Source organism: Chelonoidis abingdonii, chromosome 2, assembly GCF_003597395.2.
Source record: "Chelonoidis abingdonii isolate Lonesome George chromosome 2, CheloAbing_2.0, whole genome shotgun sequence".
Lineage (NCBI taxonomy): Eukaryota > Metazoa > Chordata > Testudines > Testudinidae > Chelonoidis > Chelonoidis abingdonii.
Window position 1 is genome coordinate 183786429 of NC_133770.1, and position 17754 is coordinate 183804182.

Consider the following 17754-nt stretch of genomic DNA (forward strand, 5'->3'; position numbering starts at 1 on the left):
AGACTTGAATATGTTGCAAGACACACCCTCCTTCTCTCACACCAATCCCACCTCCCCTGTTTGTGGTACAGTTGTACTGAAATCTTAAGAAAACTTGGAATGATTTGATTATAATTGATTATAAAATTATCTGATGACCTGTACAGTTTCTAAATGGGAGCTCTGGAAGGCAAGCTGCAGCAAAAAGACCTGAAGCCATGTCTTTGAGGGGAGTGAGGGGCAGTAAGCAGAAGTTTTCAGAAGAGGAGGTGACTGCCTTAGACAGTTTCTACACAAGAAATAATGGCAGGTTCCAGCCGTGTTAGTCTGTATCCGCAAAAAGAACAGGAGTACTTGTGGCACCTTAGAGACTAACAAATTTATTTGAGCATAAGCTTTCGTGGGCTACAGCCCACTTCATCGTAGTACGGGGCTGCCAAACCAACTCTCAACCCACATTCTACAGGCCCCCAATCTCTGATTATGAGGTACCAAAGAACTACACCATCTGCTCAGGATATCCCTGCTACTTACCGGGAACAACTAATGGAACACATTCCAGGCCACTTTGACCGGTGCTATTCCTTATGATCTGCTCCAACACAAGATCCATAAACCTGGACACCTGGACACCGCATGCACTCAGGCATTGGCACTCTTACGCAGATTATCTGCTATTTGGACTCTTCCTCAGACCCTATGTACCACGCACTCCCAGCTTCTTCGAGACCCACCGACTCCCTGAGGAACCTAAAAGCTTAGCAGCAGAGAATCCTGTGGCCCTATAGACTACAGACGTTTTGGATCATGAGCTTCGTGGGTGTGAATTTTCGTATTCACCCATGAAGCTCGATCCAAAACGTTTGTTAGTCTATAAGGTGCCACGGTCTTGCTGCTTTTACAGATTCAGACTAACACGGCTACCCTCTGATACTAAAATGCATTTGGTGATTCTCCTGGAAACACCCATCTGGCAACCATGGATGTAGAGTGCTTTCATCAATTATTCCACATTGAGGGTGGACTACCAAGCCTCAGGACAATATCCCTGTAGGCGGCCACCAGACATCTTCGTGGCTGAAGCTTTGACTTTGTTCCTCCCCGACACACAATTTCAGTTTTGGGGGACACTATTATACTTCAAGTCAGTGGCACTCAATGGTTCCACAGATATGCCAAATTTTATGGCCATTAGAAACAACGCTTCCTCAGGCTGTTCGTCCCCTAGTGCCCCTCCATCTACTTGTGCTACATGGATGACAATCTTCATCATATAGGACCCACAGAAAGGAGGCCCTTGAAGAATGCACCTGGATTTCAACGATTTCCACCCCACCATCAGCTCAGCCTGGACCAGTCCATACAACAGATCCACTTCACTGGACATACAATGCAAAGAAGTGTGGTCACATAAACCACCCTATACTGGAAACCTACTGACTGCTATACTTACCTACATGCCCCAGCTTCCTCCAGACACATCACATGATCCATTGTCTACAGCCAAGCCCTAAGATACAACCACATTTGCTCCAATCCACTAGCCGACAGAGACAAACCTACAATATCTTATCAAGCATCTTAAAACTACAATACCACCTGGGGAAGTGAGAAACAGATTGACAGAGCGGACAGGTACCCAGAAGTCACCTATACATGAACGGCCCAACAAGGAAATAACAGAACACCAATGGCCATCGCATAACAGCCCCATCTCAAACCTCTCCAGCACATTATCAACAATCTACAACCTATCCTGGAAAATGATGCCTCACTCACAGACCTTGGGAGGCAGGCCAGACCTCGCTTACAGACAGCCCCCAACCTGAGAAAATCATCACCAGCAACTACACACCACACAACCCAGGAACCATCCCTGTAGGAAATCTCATTGCCTTGCTCTGTCCCCTATATCTACTCTAGTGACACCATTCAGAGGACCAAACAATCAGCCACACCATCAAAGGTGCGTTCACCTTCAGGTCTGTTAATGTGAATATGCCATATGTCCAGCAATGCCCTCTGCCATGTACATTGGCCAAACTAGACAATCCCTACGTAAAAGAATAATGGACACAAATCAGACATCAGGAATGGTAACATCAAAAGCAGGTAGGTAAATACTTCAACTCCCTGGGGCCATTCTATATCAGATTTAAAAGTAACATTCATTGAACAAAAAAGGATTTCAGAACAGACTATCAAAGAGAAACAGCAGAACTAAAATTCTTTGTAAATTTTAACACCATTAATTGGGCTTCAGAATCGGATTCGGGGGGAGTGGCTGGCTCATTACAAAACCAGCTTTGCCTCCCCTGGAATTGACACCTCCTCATCTTTTATTAGGAGTGGACTACATCCACCCTAACTGAATTGGCCCCGTCAAAACTGGTTCTTCACTTGTGAGGTAACTCCCTTCTCTTCAATGTGTCATTATATAATGGCTGCATCTGTAATTTTCACTCCATGCATCTGAAGAAGTGAGGTTTTTTACCAAAGAAAGCTTATGCCCAAATAAATGTGTTAGTCGTTAAGGTGCCACCGGACTCCTTGTTGTTTTTATTCATTGACAGCCACAGAAAGGCGCTCCACTCCTATGAGGTTTAGGAGCGTCTCATGGCAGGCAACTCCTAAAGGAGTATTGAGGGCAGCATGAAGGATGCAAAGGAGAATCAAGAACTGGTGAACCATGGTGGAGAGTTGAGGAAGCATCAAGGAGGGTAACCAATTCCAGTATGAAGCAAAAGACAAAGTACTTTCAATGCAAAGCTCCGACAAAGTTGCATTCTGAAGCCTTTAAATACACCAATTTCAGTTTCTTCTTAAACTTATTCAGTCCGTCAGAATCCTCATTTATAGCAAGTGCTCGCTCACCACTTGAGCTAGTACTTTGTCTTCATGCTCTCACTGCTATGCTGAGAACTGACATTTTGATCTGAATGGAGCTGGTGTGAAATCCTAAATTATGATGTAAGATGTTCATTCCTTTCGTTGTTCAGTGTCTAGGATAGTCCTAGCCCTGGGCTTGCTATTCTGGGTCAATGGAGGGGAACTGGAAACTGTAGCACTGCTGGTAAGTACCAAAGATTTCTTATAGACCAAATGTGGCACGGAAGTAATGGGGCTTTTTCTCTCTCCTCCATCCAAATCAGCCACATGGGGGCAATTGGAAGAGAGTAAATTATAAAAGGAAGTCACAGATGCCCTCAACATGTGCATTCTCTTATGCCTGGCTTGAGTACAATAGCTTGTGGAACTACAGTCGACATGCAGTCACTCCTCACACTCCCCATCAATTGCACAGACGTTGGCTTAGAACCACAATGCAGCCTTTAGTTTTCCCATTAAAGTCTTGGACTTTAAGAGGTGTCCATTTTTTGATAACCAGTCATAGATGTTTTTTATTACTGAGAAAATTTGCCCAAACTCTCTCTTCGTGCCCCGCTGTCTTCTCCATTCTCTACAAGTATATGGAGTGTGTTTGCACAAATGTTGGGAAAACTAAGAGAATTGCATTGTCCCAGTGTTCAGGTATGAAATTCAGACCAGTGAGGGGTTGTCACTAACTGCTCTGCAACCCTGGGTGCCTTACAGTCCTTTGCTACTGTAACTCCGTGCCTGAGACATTCACATTCTGCAACAAGCATGCAGCTCTCACCCTGAATATCTGTATATAGCTGCAAATCTACTCCAGCAGCTCTGACCCCAGCAGCCTGCCAGCAACACACCAGTCACACTCCCTGGTCTCTACCAGCCTTGGTTACAACCAGCAAGGTGACCCCCAACACACTCCCAGTCCCAAATTTTCCTCAAACCGTTTGCTCTGCGATATGTAGCCTTCTCCTGGACAGTTCAGAGAAATAATAACGTTCAATTGTTCTCTAAAGGCACACAAGTGCATCAGAGCTTAAGTTAACTGAGCTGCTCCTGTTGGTGTAGGTACTCCACCTCCCTGAGAGGTGGTAGCTGTGTTAATGGGAAAAGCATTCCTGTCAGGGTTGTGCTGTCTACCCTGGGGGTTAGGATGGTATAACTGCATCGCTCAGGGGTATGGATTTTCTTATGCAGTTATACCAACATAAGTTGGTAGTGTAGACCAATTCTTTGCTTCTTGTGGAAGAATGATCTCATGCTGTTCTTCCCTTGCTGTGGACTTCTGGTCCCCTTCCTGATTTCTATGTAAATGGGGCTTCCATTGTTTTTTTGGTCACATCTTGCTTAATCTCATTGGAAACTGGTAACTAGCTGCCTTTTCTCCTGTCTAGGAGGGAACCGGTTTCTCCCTTTGTTTGGACACAGACTGTAAAGTTCAATATTAATGAGTATCAATAATTTGTGTTAGTGTTTACATACATTTTTATGCTGTTAATCAATATTGTGTCCTAGGCTCTCATAAAAGACTTCACTGTACATTTTTATAATACAGTAATATTGTATACAATCAGTTGAAGTTCAAGCCTTTGTTTTTATAGACCAATAAAACTTTCCAGGTTGTGTTTTTTGTTGTTGTTTTGTTTTTAAGTTAGACCCAGACCAAGCTGCCCTCTCCTTCTGGGTGCAGAGGCTTCCCCACTTGTGTCTCCTCCCCCACTTGTTAGTTTGATGGCTCTGTTTACTTGATATGTAAAAAGGGACCTTCGTTGTCTCTGCCTGAAGACCAGGCTAGTCAGAGAACTAAATACAAACTCCTTTCTCTAAGACAGACTGCTTATGCATTGCTTGCCAAACACATTTTAAGAATAAAATTCTAGTGTATACTCATAACTTTTGGTACACACTTTGTGCATACATCACGTAAAATATTATTGATCAGTGAGTTATTAGTTTTTTCAAATGATACCTCAAAGGCATATTTTGAACAAAGATTAATACCGCAAGGCATAGGATATAAACACATGGGTGCTTAGGGTCACTGGCATTACAATGAATTCAGCTGTTCATTAGCCAATCATTAAGCCATTTAAAAACCATGCACCTCAAAAATTACCTAATGTTCCCATCAGGCAGCTCACAGAATAAATTTAAATATAGCTTTCATCCCATTGCTACTGTAGGATCTAAACGTTTCTTCTATTCCACTGTGGGATTCCTTTTTTTTTCCCCCCCTCCAATGGAGTTTAATTCCCATTAGTTATTTTCTCAACTTCAGGGCTTTTTTTCCTAATATTTATTCATTTAGCTTTTTTTTTGATCTTCCCATCTTAACCCAAAGATGACTGTGGGCACAGTATAAATGTATAAAAAATCATGGTTACAAACATAAAATTCATTTGCATGTTAATACTACAAAAATATATTTCAAAAACATTATTAGAGTGTCAAGGAAGGCTAAAGAGAAGAATAATTAGAGTTGCATTAAAAAGGCATCTAAGTTAAAGCCCTCTTTCATGTTCTTTGAACTGTTGCCTTGCTGTATTTGCCCCTGATTCAACAAGGTACCTAAGCAAGTGACTAACTTTATTAGCAAATAATAGTCCACAGATTTGGACTGTGGAATCAGATGGATAGCTAGAGTGGAGAGTAACTGAATATTTTTTGCAAAGGTCATGTGTTGCACCTTCAAACTCTTGATTCCTGGAAAGGCTAGAGGGAATTCAAATTATTCACAGAGAAGCATTCCAGAACGCTAAACACCAGTTTTTGTCTGTAAATATACAAAAAGTCACACATGAAGGTATTAAACACCAAGCAGGATACCGTATGCCTCTCCAGCAGTTGACTTGATGTCAGTATTTTAGTAGTCTAGTCCAGAAAATGGAGGTAGAACTGCTTACTTACCTTTCTGGAGTACCTGTGGCTCTGGCCATCTCAATTTAAGATTTTGCCTATGGTAAATATCTGGAACTGTATCTGGTCTATACTTAAAATGTACATAGGCATGGCTATGGCATTTAGGAGTGTGTGAGTTGGGCAGGAGTGGGGTTGTGGTTTTTTTTGTGGGTGTGTAGTTTTTTTGTTTGTTTTTTTTATACCAACAGCCATACCAGTCTAAGCCCTATTGTAGATGCACTTGCACAAGCGTAAAAGTGCTTTTGCCAGTATTTATGTGCCTCAGGGAAATTGATGTAAATTATGCCGGAATAAGATGTCTCCACTAGGAGGGTTTGCTGGATAGTTATGCCAGCAAAACGTATCTAGTCGGTAAGGTTTAAATCCCAAGATGATTAAAAGAGCCTCAATGTCCTCCAGACAGTTAAGTACATACAGCAGCATCCTGAGAGACTCAGGATTCCAATCCTCGTTCTGATACTGACTTTGTATGTGGCTGTGGGCAAGTCATGTGACACCTGAGTCTCTCTGTATCAGTATATTTGTACAGTGCTATATATAAGTGCAAACTCTTATGCACAGGCAGTAGCAGAAATGAGAACAGAATTTTGGACTTTCTAGCATCTAGTCCCATATTTATTCTGATAAATCACATGCCTTTGGGGGCACCACCCACACATCTAACAAAGCTTTTCAAAATTCAAGGATATGTATTACTTTTAACAGCAATGGCTTATATTAAAGTTTCTTCATCATCCAAGTAGCTAATTCAACTCTCCAGTGAAAAATGTTATGTTGCTCCCATTCCATAGATACTTTGCAAACTCAAAGCATGTCTTGTCATGAATATTTATTCCAGCTCTATCTGTAACTCATTGCAGACAGGTATTAAAACATATACTATCCATAGCTAGCTGCATGATTGCATGCCTGCTGCAATGGTTATTCCCAAAAGCACCTGTCCTTGATTGCTAAAACTTCAGGTAACTGCATTCTTAAGCATCCTGCCTTTGAGTTCTTTCTTCTGGGAATGACAGCAAGAAAGATGACTTCACTGCTGTAGCTATTTTACCTCTGGGTATACTGTGCTCAGAGGTTTTCAAATGTCCATATGTGGTATGTAATGAATCTAAACAAAATGAATGAAATTCTGTGTTGAATTGCTAAAATATTGCACCTAGTCAATCATATGTAAACTTAGGGCTGAAAATGTGTTTGTGTTCCATAGTAGAAAACAGAAAGCACCTATAAAGAAAGGCGCAGATCGTTGTAGTAAGAGACTCTCATTGACTCAGGAGTGCAGCAGCAAAACCCATGGCCAAATCCTGCTTGACAACTGAGAGAAACTTCTACGAATAGATGAAACAGGACAGGATAACCTATCTTGATTGTATGATCATAGCACAGATATAATTTGCACTGGTGTAGATCATGAAGACTAACATCAGTGTAGTTAACAATACAAAAATGGAGCGGCTTTAGGCCCACAGAGTTCAGTCCTCCATACATCAGCGAGTTAAATCAGCCAGGATACATGCACATTCAATTACAATTTCTATCAGATACAAGGTGCGCTGAGAATTGCATTTGTGTAGATGCATCCAGCAAAATCTACAAAACTGCATGTGCAATTTTTCATACCCCAGATTTTACCCACACTCATGCACAGTCTTATGTGCATGTAGAGCTAGATTCTTTTCTCACTTACACTAATGTATATCTAGAGTAACTGCAAAGAGTTATTCCATATTTATATAGGTATAAATGAGATAAGTATCTGGATTGTAGACTGAATTCTAAGCACCTGATCTATAGGTGAAAATAAGAGTATGCAGAAAACTTGGTACCTGCATGTGCAAAAACTTGAACGTGAAAAACTTTTGGCTTTTTCAGAAGCTGGTCTGATCTTCCCCTTCTCAGAAAATCTGGCTCCAAATGTTACTTCAATATATATTTTCAAACTAATGCACAAGTACATATTTCATTGTTCTGCTATTTCCTGTTGCCCACTGTACATTTTCTAAATTTTTTTTAACCATAGACATGTTTCAAGATTTCCTGAGCTATTTTCATTTAATGTTGATTTTCAATGGTGGTGTGTGTGTGTGAGAGAGACAGAGAGAGAGAGAGAGATCCTTTGTCGAGTATGTTAGGACTCTATAGGCCTGATCCAAAACACCGTGAAATCAGTTAAGACTCCCATTGACGTCTATGGGTGCTGGATCAGGCATAAGCTCTTCAGGGTTGGGACTACCTCTTGCTCTGTTTTGTATAGTTTGTAGGCCAACAGGATCCCAGTGCTGGATGGGAGATGGGGCTGTTTCTGATGGTAAGGATATGTGGGCTGATTGTAGACTACTGCCACTTCAGCCTATGTTGTCTCTTCCAGTGGTGTCAGAAATGCTGAATAGAATTGAGGAGAAGATAGAAGTTTGTGAGACTGCACAGGTGAGGAACAGTTACCTGTCAGACCCTTCTGAGTTCAGTCTGAGAGGAAGGGCCTGACCCATCTCAGAGTGCTTCCATTCACATCTGAAGCTACTTAGAAGCCAGGACAGTATTATAGAACATATTCACCTAATTAATCATTATTTTGTTCATTCTTTTTCTGAAGCATTATACTGTTATTTAGTAATGCAACTTCCAGTTATAGTTATTTAAAACATATTGCTCGTCCTATTTTAACGACTATTAGTCACAATCGGTTATTTTCTTTTGTCAGTTGTCAATAAATAAGCATTTGCAGTTAAAATTTAGAAGGTTATCCAGATACTTTCTTGTTTAACATCAATTTTAAAGTCCAGCTTATCTTTGTTTTCAAAGCACTGCCGTTAATACTGGCAGTTCTTTCCTTCTTCCAGTGATTACTAGTTGCCAGTTCTGAACATGAGATTTTTTTCTTCCATGAACTGCATTTGTGATATGGTTGGAGCCATTTTAGAAACATTTCTGTTAAAACCTGAAGTGTTGGTTCCCTCTAGTGACCAAGTTTATACTTCAGTTGTAAAATGCTACTTATCAAAGTTAACAGCCTGCCCTCATGTTTTCTGTGGTGTGGGCTGAACATAACTAATACTTAATATTGTGTTTGGGGAAGGTGGGGAATGCTGATTTGACAGCTCTGAAATCTGAATTCCCCCAACTACACAAGAACCAATACGCCCCAACCCTGATGTGGAAGGACCACAATTAGTAAAGAGGAACAAATAATTCTCAGGGAATAATTTACTCAGACACAGTTAGGATCTTTTTCTGCGCTCAAAATATCCCAGAGCAGGTTGCACATCTCATATTTATTTCTTGTTTGATTTTTACTCAACAAAATATTTATCCCCCTTCTGTCACGTTCCCACCTGCTGCCTCTCCATCTATTGTCCTTCTGCTGCTCTGTGCGCTCCCTTACTTGTGTGCCCATCGTTAGGGAAATAGTGTGCTGACATGTCTGCTTGGTAGACTAATTGCCCCTCCCTGTCTTTTTCTATTAATTTACTTAATAGAAATTCTATTATTTAATTTCATAATGTGCTAACATTATAAGTTCTTTGGGCCAGGGACTGACTTGTATTAAAAAAAAAAAAAAAAGAATGTACAGTGTCTGGTACAAGGAGGCTCTAATGCCTGAGTGGGTTCTCTAGGTGCTACTAGATACAGAATAGTAATAATAATGAGCATCAGACTACTCAGTAACCAAAACTTGAACTGTTTAGTGGTGACTGGTCAGATAATTTGTATGGTATTGCTTCATTTCACTCATAGAGTAAGGAGGAAGGCGCTAGGAGCCACTGGGGCATTAAAGGGGAACGAGCTGGTAAGCAGGAATAGGGAATTTTACATTTCCTTTTTCTGAACGCTCGGGCTTTGCTTAGTACATTATTCCTAGAGAAATTAGGCCATTTAACACTTCCTCCTCACATGCACACCAATTAACTGTGTGCACAGTGTCCCTAGCTGGAAAGAGTGCAGACCAATATTTCTCTGGCTGATTTAATTGCTTCTGTGTCAGGGTCCTGGCAAGGCTTTTAGGAGCTCTGTCCCCCTGCCACATTAAGCAGCAGGACCCCACATAAAACATGCTAATTGGCCTTCACTGTTCAGCAGCATACAGTGAGGAAAATATTTGCAGTAATCAAGGACAGAGAAATTGTTTGCCTAACCAGTTCTAGGGCAGTTCTTACATCGGCACCAGCATGGCATTGTCAAGAGGCAGCAATAAGACTAGTGTGCAGCCCACAGCAAGCTACCACAGAGAAATAGTGGTCAATTTTACTGGGACAAGCATGTGGTCGGGCATTGTTGCCACCCTCAGAGATGGGGCACAGGTTGGCCAGTCTGGGGATGGTAGAGATGAGGCCAGCACGCTATCCTCAGAAAAGAGGGATCTTCTGGAGAAAACACATTTCCAGGCTATTCTAAGATAGATGAGGCTACTGCCTTAGATCTCTCACTCTCTAAGTTATGGGGTCTGGGAGGTGGTGGTGCTGGAAAATGAGGGGCCACAGGAAGATGTAGGGGTAATGGGGACACGACTGCTTCTATCTCTAGCACCAGGACCCTTCAGTGGTAACAGAAAGCACCTACAGCAGGAGACACAAAAAGGGAAAGGTAGGATTGTCCGCACAACAACAGATCATATTTAATCAGTGTTAAATGCAAGTTTTCTAACGTTACGTTGTCATTTGAATAGACAGCCCTTTTCAATATGCCACTAATAAACTACAAGAATAGAGCAATCTGCTGTACATAATGCTAACTCTTCTTTCTGAAATAGATTGTATGACTCACACTGTAAGTATTTCTATATCTCTACAGTATAGAGGGGCCAATGTATAGTTACCAACTGTCCCAGCCAATAACACAATATGAATACAATATAATTTCTCTCTCTGCTGCATATATTGTGGAGTCAGGGTGATGTTTTAAAATGGCATTTGATGATCAGTTTGGGTGATGACCAAATTTCTTTATTTAAACACACAGCTGTTCAGGCTGGGCAGGAATTTAGAAATTCAACAAACCTAAATCAACTTAAGAGCACAATTAAAGGGCACAGAATGCTCAATAAATGTCCAGGCAACTAGCATAAAAATAACAGAATTCATCCATATATGAAATGTTCTTAAACAACATGCCTTCTAAGAGAGAGCCTAAAGACCTCCAGATTAGCTGCAAAGATAGGTTCCATCCTGAATAAGACCATTATTTTAGCATTCTTCTCCCCTATAATATCTGTCTATGCTTTTTTAAATCAGAAACAGAGAGGAGAGGAGGGGAGCAGACTTGGGAAAGGGAAAGAGAGAGAAATTGGAAATAATCGGTTTCTTGCTTTGTTTTGTCCATTTCCAAGCCAAACACATGGTTTTTCCTAGAAATTCTGGGATGGCTGTGTAACAGGGTGGCCTGCCCCTTTAAGACCTGGAGCAGGCTCGCTCCATACAATTAGCCCTATCTGCCACACCTGGTAGAGCTGTGATAATTAGTAAAACCAGCTGGGTATGGAGGAGCTAATTCTCCTATAAATTACAGCAGGAAACTGCAGAGAAGGGACAGTGTAGGGAGACACAAGCAGAATCAATCGCTGCTGGGAGTAAATTGACTCTGAGAGAGAATCCTGAGTTTGCAAGGAAAGCCTGGGAGACCCCAGCAGGAAGGCTGAGACTAGAGACCTGATGGAGCTTTGAGAACCTAAATTTTCAATATTTTGTTGTGTTACTGAATCCAGCCCTGGGAACGTGTTGCTAAAGTTAAGAGTGTAGAATGCTTAAGAAGCTCAGAAAAGGGCAAACAAAGGCAAGGTGCCTGCACAGACCTCAGGCCACAAGGTGACACTGAGGCAGCAGTCTGCCCTCTGACAACAGCCTGAAAGTATTCAACTACTGAACAGCCTTTCAGACAGAAATTGCAAAAGCTTTCAAAAGAGGCCAGGTTCAGGTATGGTTTTTTTTAAATGGTGGAAAAGCATGAGTTCAGATCTGTAATCTATTTTGGATGTTAACGTGGTATTCCTCAAGAGCTTATTTAGTTACTGATTTTTACATGTTTCTTTATGAAGACTAAAAATAAGAAAATATTGGAAATAATTGAGGATTATAGATCTATAAATAACTCTACTTTTCTGCTAAAGATGAGCTGACACTATATTAGTAGGTTAGAACACTCTATGCTTTGGGGGCTTTTGGAATCTAGCTCGGGATTCCACCTAGACAACATTGCAAAACATCTAGCGTGAATATAACATCTTATCAATTATATTTTTCTCCTCTGGAAAAGTCCTACAGAAAGTAATTGAGAATTACATTGTGATACTTCTAACCATCCCTGTATATAGATTTCTAAAAGATGGTTTATAAAAGGACATACTTCTAAATTCTACAAGTCTACAGAAACCTACCACATTTCTATTGTATCCAATTATCTTGCTAAAATTAAACTTGCACATATTTCCCAAAGAGGAATATTTAAATGCCAAGTTTCAACATTCAGCCATGTGGACTAACTGGAAAAATGAGCAGTAATTTCACCATTTTTTTTTTCCCAACCCAAAGGGAAAACACTTGTATTTAAGTTTGAAAAAATAACTCAAAAACCGCTAAAGAGGCTTTCCTCAAACTTTCCAGATAAGTTTATTTTTGGACAGAGATGAGGCATAGAAAATTTATGTGTAAAAGGAGAATGTTTTTTGAAAAGTAATCAAGGAAAACAGTGCTATTGTGTAACTGAAACCATTTTGCACACTTAACTTATTTATTGATTTCAATGTTAATTGTGTCACTTAATGAGGTACTTGATGGTGCTCAGATATTACACTAAAAGTGGTATAGGAACTTATGTAGACTCATAGACTTTAAGGTCAGAAGGAACCATAATGATCATCGAGTCTGAGCTCCTGCACATTGCAGGCCACAGAACCTCACCCACCCCCTCCTGTCCTAGACTTCTAACCTCTCGCTGAAATACTGTATGTTAAAGACTTTACATTATGAACCTGATCCTGCAATTGCTCCATCAACTGATGTTTCATCTCTCAAGCATTTACAGGATCAGGCCACAAACAGAATCAGATCTGTTCAAGACATTTCTGTGATGCAGGCTTCCTCTGTACTTGCCTTAAGAGGAAGCATAGTTCTGCAGTTACCTACCATCATCCTTTTTAAGCAATTACCCCTGGATGTCCCCCCCTTATTTTGTTTTGGCATCTATTTCACGGGCAAAATGAAATCTTGACTTAAAGACCATGTACACAGATCAGACAGACTGAAAAAGATTACTAAATCAGAGTTCCAAGACATGAGTTAGTGTAGAAAATATCTTATAACCTGAACCCTCAGATTACATAGGCTCGTACAGATGTCTAATAAATCACTCCATTGTGCATTTTTAGACCCACTGATTTGAGGTTTAAATCAGTTAATGTGACCACAGAAGCATTTTATGTACTATGCTCAAAATATTTAGAAGTAGTTTACACTGCCCTCTTCTGTAGTGCACTGAGAATGAAAGAATTCTTAAAATGTTTTATTCCAGCATAGTATTTGTTCTAAAAAGCTGAATCCTCTTTATTGCTAAGTAGTTCTCTGCTGCACAGTTCTCCATCCAAACCAGATCTTCCTTTTAGTTGTTCATGAAATTCTGCGTATAGCCAGAATATGACATACAATATCAAGATCTACTTTTCTTTTGAAGCTTTCTTCCACTAATAGCTGTTCTGAAGAGTGGGTCTCATCTCTGGAAATGCAGCATGGTTACATAAAGCCTGACTGACACAAGCTAAGGTGGGCAGAAGTTATCAAAATCTGACTATTTGAAAGAGAAGAATGTATTTTTGTTTAAAGTAGTGGGAGGCTATAATTACTTGCACTGAGGATAGAAGAAATCTAAACTCATATTGTCGATGTTAAGAGTCAAATCTAAAGGTATAAATGCCAGTTTTCTCATGTGACACTTGGCTGTGTGTGTGGCAATGACCCACAAGTGTTCACCGTTCAAGATAGGAGAGGAATGAGTGGCACTCTGATGGTCATTACCAAAGCAGTAGTATAATAAGCAAATAATGCACTGTTGTTTAACCAAAGAGTGCTGTTTGATGTTATTACACACTATATGTAAATGCCGATGGAGGAGCTAACTGTATTAACCACATTAGTGTTGAAGAATGTTCAGAATGCATCCTGCTAAGGGACACTGTAGTTTTGTGGATGTGCACTGCTGCCTTGTGGACAAATCATGGCTCTGAGTGTACACAGTTTTCGAACACAGTTTTATTCCACTGTGTAGAGGTGAAAGGGCAAGGAGGTCACATGCACCTTAAGTTTCTAAAGCTGTAAATCTAACTGATAGTCTGAAAGGGAAAACTACAATGAGCCTCAGTTACTGAATTTGTTTTATGTTCAAGACACAGTGTTTATAAGGTACAGAACGGAAAATTGAAAGATGGTATTTTTAAATAAAGACAGGCATGAGCCTCAGACACTGGCTCCAGGCTTTCCCAGAATTCAGGGACATTCCAATTTAGACTTTTGGTTTGGGCCCATCCGTACTTTTAAAATACAAGCAGAAAATTAAATCTGTCCCTTTAAAATCTCAGGCCAAATATTTTCAGCATCTCAGTCATTTGACACCCTTGAAATAATGTTTTCTGTAGTGTCTCCATTAGCCACCTCAGCCCAAATCAAGGGCTCCAAGACTTAGCAAAGGTTTGTTTTGGCCAAGGAAGGTACTGTTTTACTTTGGCTTTCTCCAGTTAAGTTCATTAAGCACATTCTACCAAAAATCTAGTCTAATGGCAACTACTTGATTGTACTTAATCAAACAGTACTAGTGGGAGATACTCTCACATACAAAGCATACTGCAGTAGTGATAAAGATCAGAGCTGGGGATCTAGATTTTAAAAATCCAGTAAAAGATTCCTCTATGAGCAGGATATTTTGAAACAAATTTTAACTCCTTAATGACCCTTCAAATACCAGCTTCCTGCCTTATAATGAGAATAGCCAGTACAAACAGATTGTGTAATAAGACCATTTTGGTGTCACTTTTTTAAAGGCTACAATGAATATTTTCGTGACAAAGGGAATTTAATGCCCAGTGTTTATTGAAAATACCCCAAAGTCAGTGACAGTATGTCTCCATTAATTAATGAATGTTTAATCCTTTTTTAAATCCTACAAAGCTCTTAGTCTTTCTAGTATCTTGGGGCATGAATTCCACAAGTTAATGGTGAGTTGTGGTAAAAAGTATTTATAGGGTTTAGATTTATTACCTTCCAATTTCATTGGATGTCCCCTTGCTCTTGTATTATGAGAGAAAGATCAATAGGAACACATGAGTTAACTTCTCTATGTTAGTCATTATATATTTGACTGGTTCCTGGGGTGCAATCTGCAACTGGGGTACCACTGAGCCCCTCTGGTTTACTAGTCTGGGCTCCCTCTCGCACTGTGATGTTGTGACAAGCTGCAGACCTCTCCACATACTGCACTTACATAGACATCCACAGGTCACACCCAGCTGTGTTACATGAATGCTTCTCCTAGCCACTCATGAACTAACAATAGAGAGACTCCACCCAATTTCCCCGGCCTAGGTCCCCAGGGCTATACTGTCCTGCCCTGATTCAAAGGTCCGACCAGTGTACATTTACAGTCTACTCCTCCTTCAATGTGGAAAGTATATGCACCAGCTCTTCTTCCTGAGCAGATTTCCCAAGCACTTCAACCAGAACACGCTATTTTACTTAAAACACATAAAACAGATTTATTAACTACAGAAAGATAGATTTTAAGTGATTATAAGTAGTAAACATACAGATCAAATGTGGTTACCTAAGAAATAAAAGTAACATCTCAATCTGAGTTCTATAGACTAGACAAGATTTGAATCAAGCAGTGTCTCACCCTGATAGACAATACAAACAGGTCACAGATCTTCGATAAACAGGCTAGAAGTCTTCTTCAGCCTGAGACCACCTCCCCAGTTCAGTCTTTGTCCTCCAGACATGTTTCCAGGTGTTGAGTTGAGGGGGGGAAAGAGGCCAAGTGATGATATCCCTTTCCCTCTTTTATAGTTTCTTCCAGCTTGCTGGAAAAATCATTTGCTATGACGTGAGTCAAGCAGTCTCCATTGTCTACATGCTCTCCCTGGAAGTCTCCATTGTACACAGTTCCTGCGGTAGCCCTTGTGAGAGTGAATTCCCCTTAATGGGCCATCATTAGTATCTGGATGCTCCATTGTTGTACCTGAAAGGCTGGTTGTGGGTGTTCCTGACCTTACAACATATTTCAGTAATACACACATAGCAAAACTTCATAACTTCCCGTACAATGATAGCACATACAATCCAACAGGATATTAAAGTTCAACAGATCAAGACTTTTTAAATTATATCTCACAAGACATACTTTGTATACAACATAGAATTATATCACCACAGTAAATATGGGAGTTCCTGCTTGCTTCTTTCAGGCACAGAGGGCTACAATGTTATGTACAGGCATACGCCTTGTCTATGCAGTGTTGTAATGCACCCTCTGTAAGGGTGTAATTTTTAAGTGTACTAACATGTTGTACATTGGTCCATGTAGACCATGCTGGTGGACACTAAACGTTTGAAACTGCTCTAAGCTATGTTAAAAAATATATTCCTCCTCTTTCTGTACCTTGACCAGTTCCCAGTGTTATTGCATAGCTACTTTAGTTTCTTTCATAGCTTCATGAGCAACTTTGTCAAAAGCTTTCTGAAGGGCTGAATAAATTATATAAAACATTTCTCTTTTTGTCCGCTTTTTTGACGACACGCTCAAGCAAGTCTGGGAGATTAGAAATGCATGATTTTCCTTTACAGGAACCATGCTGGTTTGTCCCATTCTATCATATTCCTCTAAATGTTTTACAATTCTATTTTTAATTATCATTTCAACCAATTTACCCATTACTGAAGCAAAGCTTGCTAGCCTGTAATTTCTAGGATCACCCCCATCATCTTTATGACTTTATCTACACCACCAGAGTACTGAAGGGCAGTAGATTTTATTGGCTGCATATTAATGTTAGCAGCTCAGCATTTCATTTTTTAAGTTCCTTTAGAACTCCTGGATACCACTGGGTCCTGGTGACTGGTTGCTTTTCAGTGTCTGAGTTTCTTCCAGCACCTGTTTGGTGCTCGGTTTCTGACGGAACCTCTACTTATTTAAAATGGTGGGCATGGGGGAAGTGTATCTCCCCACCATTCTTTGTGGTAAAGACAGATGCTGAAACATCATTTAACTTCCTTTCGGTGGCCTTATTCTCTTTCAGTGCTCCTTTTCCTCTCTGGTAGTCCAGGGGATCGGTTCATTATTTTATGACCACTAGAAGAAAAATGTGTGGTAATTGCCAGGCTTTACTGTTCTCTTTCTTTGAAAACTGGTGGTAGTTTTGCTTTCTCCCCTTTCTGTTACTTTCCTATGTGCCCAAGATCTTTCAAAAGTAAATCAGTGTTACAGAAAGTTACCACTACAGGAATTAGCTCTAGACTACATATTGTCTGGGACTGCTGCCTTCTGATTTTTCGAGTGTTCCCTTACCTGCTCGTTATCAATGGTTGTTTTCACAGGGTCTCCCTTACTGATTGACCATACTTCTGCTTGCATATTTTTCTAACTAAACACAGATTTTTAAACAGGAGCTCAGTCTCTCAGACATTTTTGAGTCATCATTTAACTCCTCATTTATTAAAGAATGTATTTTCTTTCCAGTACTGCTCTTAAGCCCATAACTTTACATAAACTAAAGATTCATAGATTCACAGACTCTAGGACTGGAAGGGACCTCGAGAGGTCATCGAGTCCAGTCACCTGCCCTCATGGCAGGACCAAATACCATCTAGACCATCTCTGATAGGCATTTATCTAACCTACTCTTAAATATCTCCAGAGATGGAGATTCCACAACCTCCCTAGGCAATTTATTCCAGTGTTTAACTACCCTGACAGTTAGGAACTTTTTCCTAATGTCCAACCTAAATCTCCCTT